The sequence below is a fragment of the Parasteatoda tepidariorum genome, chromosome 4 (assembly GCF_982258835.1).
Source record: "Parasteatoda tepidariorum strain Cologne lab strain chromosome 4, Ptep-v5.0, whole genome shotgun sequence".
Classification (NCBI taxonomy): domain Eukaryota; kingdom Metazoa; phylum Arthropoda; class Arachnida; order Araneae; family Theridiidae; genus Parasteatoda; species Parasteatoda tepidariorum.
Genome location: NC_141758.1, coordinates 47,959,186 through 47,965,263, shown reverse-complemented (window position 1 = coordinate 47,965,263; position 6,078 = coordinate 47,959,186). Strand labels below are relative to the sequence as shown.

Genomic DNA, 6,078 nt, shown 5'->3' with positions numbered 1-6,078 from the left:
TGGTAAAAGGTAAAAATTCTATAGGTGTAACCATTGTGCAGATAATAATTACATGTATCAATAAATATTTGATATTGTTAATACAATTTACTTTAACTTATTAAAGGAAAATAAGATAATATAATAGGAAAACGTTTATAATTTTTGAAGCTCCACAGTTCATTGAACAACAGAAGTGAATACCTAACCCTTTAAATATAAATATGCTTTTAATACTGATAAATAATGTTTTTGCATAAGAATAAATAATGCAATATTAAAAAAAAAAAAAATTTAATTACTAAATTTGTTTAAAAATTAACCTTTTATCTTTCACAATATTTTTTTTGAAAAATGTTATAATTTCTGCATCACAGGATGATAAAAAAGACATTATATTTAAAAGAAAATTGTTTTTAAATATAAATATATTAGTTTAAATGAGAAATACAAAATAACTGAAAAATGTATTAACAGTTTTGAGGGGCATAACTTCAGTTTCAATTACTGACACTGGTGATGTATCACCACTATGCTAAAAGATTAGAACATGGATGAAATAAAAGTATTCTTGAATAGAACTATAGATAAATAAACCTGTTTATGACAAACCGAGCACTTACTCCCTAATAGCTTAACTTGTATGGCAAAGTCAAACTTCTGTTATGTACTTGAATGAGAGGACCAATTGAACTTGATTACTGATTAATAATCCTTTGTTTAAGTTGAAGAGTCAAACAATATTAATAAAACATGATACTTTTAAAAACAAATATTCTCTAGTAGATTTAATTATCAATATGTTATTAGTTCTATGTTTATTTTACCTTTTAAATATTGTTCAGATAAACTTGTAATATGATTCGAGTAAAAGGGTTTTGGACAGGGCGGTTTAAACCGTAGATTAATCCATTCTGTCCTAAACCCTGCACTGAAATTTTTTTTTTTTAAATGGTGGTTCTCAAGTATGATAAAATGAGTGGAAATTCGAAAATTTTGTTCCAACTACAATCGCCTTTGGTACTTGTATTTGCGATATTTTTTTTAAAAGAAAAATAGTAACTTATCCAGAGCTAGCCAGAAATTATGCCTTTTGTTTCTTTCTGTGAATTTTATAGTTTTTCCCATTTTATTGTTTGGAATTTACTGTTTTATAGATCATTTTACATCGTTAAACAAAATTAGTCCACAACAGATCAATCATAAATCTCAAAATTTATTTTTAAATACAAATGCTTAAGAAATAATGCCTATTCATTTAAGTATTTATTAATTATACTAAAAAAAGAAATTGAAATATTTTTATAATATTAAAACTAATAAATAAATTTTTTGATTTGCTTAGCTTTTCAACTTTTGGCCTGCTTACAACAATGTAAATAGTTAAGTGTACTGGCTTACAAGGGAAACTAGGGAAGTGTGACTCGCCAATTTTGAAATAAACTAGTGGGATGTATGCCTTATGAGGAATAATTTTAGGGGGAACATTCGTTTCGGCCCATGGAAGGTCCTGTGAGAGATAAAAAATATTTCAACCTATGGAAAAATCGATATTTTATTACTTCAATGCAGACTATTAGTTATTGTAATTGTCTCATAATCCAATTAATTTATAATTAATTAATTTGCTACTTAATAAATTAATCAAAAAATTAATTTTTTTATTAATCGTTAATTAATTATTAATTAATTGATTTGCAATTACATACTCCAATTAATTTGGAAAGTTTTTTGAAGAAGAAAAAAATTAAAAAATTTGATGTCAATTTTTTTTAAAATTAACCTAACGGGTTTTTCTGAAAAACTACAGATATATAAAATTTTCGAAATCAATTTTGACAATAAATATAGGTGAATATACCACAAAACTAATTGGAGTATGAGACAATTACAATAACTAATAGTCTGCATTGAAATAATAAAATACCGATTTTTCTATATATTGAATTATTTTTTATCTCTCATAGGACCTTCTATGGGCCGAAACAAATGTTGCCCCTTAAAATTATTCCTCATAAGGCATACATCACACTAGTTTATTTCAAAATTGGCGAGTCACACTTCCCTAGTTTCCCTTGTTAGTTACAGAAGTTTTTAAGTTACAATTTCCATTACTTATTATTCATTATCAATGTTTTTATCAAGAATATATCTACTTATTTAATAAAATAAACACTCTGTTAGATTGGGAAGTAACTATTTTAAGGTAGTGTGCCACACATAGTAAGAAGGCCATCATTAACATTATGCTATAATTATAAATATGTGAGGAATATTTTGTTTCTCAATTGTCGTTGATTGGTGATTGTTGTTGGATTTGGGAAGTAATGTGAATAAATTGCAAGTCTATAATTAATCTGTCCCGCAGTGGACTGATCGTTAAGACACGGTTCCCAGCAGATCACCGAAGTCAAGCATCACGGACTGCGGTCAGTGTGCGGGTGGGTGACCACTTGGATCAGTCTGCGTAGGGACCGAGGGTGTGCGGTATTGGTCCTCGTTATACTGTGCTACCGTAAAGTGCTCGACTTCGCGCGCAGGTCGTCGGGCTACCGAAGCGGGGGTGCCATCCCCTCCGCAGAGGATCAAAATTGTGATGGCATGTCTTCGGATCATCCTCCGGGATGTTTCCCAGACTGTCGCCACTAGCCCACCGTGCAGCTCTAGTGCGACGTAAATTAACAAAAAAAAAAGAAAAATGCTTTGACTCAAAATGATATTTTAACTTCGCAATGATGAGGTATGAAACATAAATATACTTAATATTGCGGTGTAATGTGCTTTGAATTCTGAGTATAAAAACTTTTTCCTGTAAAACCAGGCCCAACTTCAAAATGTTTGGAACCAAGGGGCCTTTAAAGAATTTTGAAACCAAAACATATTTAATAATGCGGCATGACAATGTGCAATAAATTCTTAATATTTGATTTCACCCTCTCCGTCAGCCATTAAGATTGAGTCCTAGAACGTGGAAATCCGAACTTTTGATCAAAGGTTGTTCAAGGTGGTCTACTGTACAAAAAGATGAATGATTTTTATCTGTTTCTTGTTTTTAACTTTATAATGGTTAAGGAAAATGTTCTTTGTCTTTCAAATATTAGGGGGGGGGGGGCTTTCAGAGATTTCCAATTTTTCCCATGATTAATAAGTCAACCATAAATTAAAAAAGTCATCATCATCGCGTCACTGTTCTGACAAGCATTTTAAAGCTTAAAGCAAGCATTTTAAAGCTAAAGCTAATCCATCGTGCTGTGGTAATCCTACTCATGAGGATCAATCTCACTGTATCTCAAATTCACGGAACAGACGAGTGCAAAAGCGAATTCAGACAAGTGCGCGAAGAGAATATGCGAATTCAGACAAGTGAGCAAGAACGTGATTGGTGAATAAACGAGTTATTATCTCCTCACGAAGTTTAAACTTGCGATTGTTTTTTGGGCAGAAAGAATGGCCCTTGAAAAAAAAAGCTGGAACCTTTATTGTGCAGTAATATGGTCGATGTTGTTGTTGTAGTTCATTCACGTCGCACTAGAGCTGCACAATGGGCTATTGGCGATGATCTGGGAAACGTCCCTGAGGATGATCCGAAGACATGCCATCACAATTTTGATCCTCTGCAGAGGGGGTGGCGCCTCCGCTTCAGTAGCCCGACGACCTGCACGCGAAGTCGTAATATGGTCGAAATGCATGCAACAAGAATAGCTCCTGGAGAATAGCTTGCTTGATGTTGGAGGATTACAAAAATAAGTCGGCGGAAATGTACTGTGTAAACAATATTAAATAGTGAGTTTGTTAGTATTTGTTTTGAAATTTGACCTTTTTTTTTTAATAATTTGTGTATTCAAATATCATTTTGTTTTATTTTGTCAAAACTATTATTAAATGGAAAGTTTTATTAACTGGTTTGAAAGTATTAAATCCGACTTTTGAAAGTAAAAGCTGTTTCTTTTTACGGCTGCGTTGAACGAAGGAAAGAAGTTTGTTGATGCTTTTGAAATATTCTAAAGTAAGTTAAAAGGTTGAATTATAACAATAAGTAGTGATATATTTTTGTTTTGAATAGTTTAAATTGACCTTATTTATTGAAGTTGTTTTAAATGCTCATTTTTCGCGAGCATGATGATTGCGTTTCCTCCTTCCTTATGTTTTCCAAGAAAATTTTGGGGTAGTAAAGAAATTAGTTTTAAGAACGTTTTTTAGCTCTTATGTAAATAAGATTAATTGAAGAATCAGGGGGCCTATTGGTTTTGCAATAATTTTCGTTCTGTCTTGATAGAAGCCCCTTTTTGGTTATGATATTCTTTGCTTTCAAAAACGTCACCTTGTTTACGCAACTTTTGTTATCATTATGTGATTGGATCTAGATTTATTTTAATATTTAAATTAGCTTGTTTTTTAATTGCCATTTGGCTCCCGATTGTAATCTTTAACAAATGTTTCTTTTTATGACAGTTATACAAGCTTGAAAAAGTTTTAAAATTCTTTAAGATATTAACTTGGGTGTATTTCTGTATCATGATTTCCAGCATAATAATTGTCAAATCTTGGTACTTTTGGACAGCGGCCTTCCATAAACTAAACAAAGAAAATAAAAATAATGACAGAAGGGGACCAACTCAAAGATTCTAACTGGTAACCAACCACCTTAAAACAAACATCTACATGTTTTTTTTTAAAAATATTTGCAAGTGTAAAATCTATTTGACAACCTTGCAATTGTTGCTGGCATGACAGATCACAATACGGATTGTTCTTGTAAAAAAATTTTTAAATTATATTTTTTACTTTTAACTCTAATGGTTAGTGTTTTCTAAGATATTTTATGAAGGAGAGTGAGGCATAAACTGAAAAGTTAATAATAAAACAAAATTCAGTAAAAACAAAAAATGAAATAAAAAAAATAAAAAAAAAGGATCTGTGCATCAATTGACTAGTTTAAAATTGTGATGGGATGAGACTGCTAATCACACTTCATCAAAATCTACCTCATTAATTTAAGATTTACTTGTTTCAAGGTTTGTTGAAAGGTGCATGCTACATCAGAATTTTTAAAAACATATAAAATTTAGAGTCTTTGTTAGTCATAAATTTCTCATTTGCTGTATGGTAAGCCATTAAATGCATTATCAAATTGTATCCTCCTAAATTTATTTATTAATTATATCGGCATATGATTCAGAATTTAAAGTCTTTGTTTATAAAAAAAAACAACCTTGTATTGAAAACCTTGTAATATGTTTAATGAAACTATTTTGAATTTATGTTTTTGTGGGATTTGTTTTAATTCTGAAAAGAAATATTCCTAAAAAGCTGTTTTTTTTGTTATTTAACAAATAAGTCAATGCATTTGTTTCATTAAGTAGGAAATATTGTGCTATTTTTTAAAAATGGTCACAATTTTTCTATGTATAATAGAGTCAGGATTGTTATGATTTTACTCAATCCAAAATAAATAAAATCCAAGATTTTTTTTTCCATAACTGCATTTTCAATCAATCAGTTCTTGATGTTAAGTTTATAATAGAATTAAATACAAGCTATGTACATTGAAATATTTATATTTTAATTACTTCTATATTCTTTTATATATATTATTGTGATTTAAAATTTAAAATTAATATTTTTAAAAGCACATATTATTTTAAATTGTAGATAATGTACTAAGGTATTCTCACAAAAATTTGAGATACTAATTAACAATAAGGTTGAAACTAATGTTATAACAAGATAAATATACAGGAGTGTGCTTAAGGTTTTAGTGAGTCTGGGTTAGCATGTTTTATTTTAAACTATTGGATATTAGGCGATAAAATATTACTGGGACTTGATAATATTAGGAAATTGGAATTTTTTATTTCATTTTCGAACAGAAAAAAAAAAATCTTGTTTAATGTTTACAACTCTGATTAAATGTATAAATAAAACTTAATATTATTTAAAAACAATGCTGCAACTAAAATTTTTAACACCCCTAATAATAAAAAGGTTAATATTATTATTTGATTATGGCAAACATATTACTGAATAAATGAAATCAGTTACAATTTTTTTTTATCAAGCTTAAAACCTTAATTAATTGAAAAGACAGGGAATCAATTT

General features: G+C 29.4%; 1 protein-coding gene across 2 annotated transcripts in view; it reads left to right on the top strand.

Annotated features, from left to right (window-relative positions):
* The first annotated feature begins 3,636 nt into the window (after positions 1-3,636).
* Positions 3,637-6,078, top strand: part of Atg6 (Beclin-1-like Atg6) — a 6,418-nt gene continuing 3,976 nt past the window's right edge. Inside the window, exon 1 of one of the 2 annotated variants that reach the window (XM_043049199.3) lies at positions 3,637-3,762. The gene's annotated coding sequence lies outside the window, so the exon portion shown is untranslated. Of the gene's footprint in view, positions 3,986-6,078 lie in introns of both variants that reach the window. The other variant, XM_016064408.4, reaches the window with a different exon arrangement.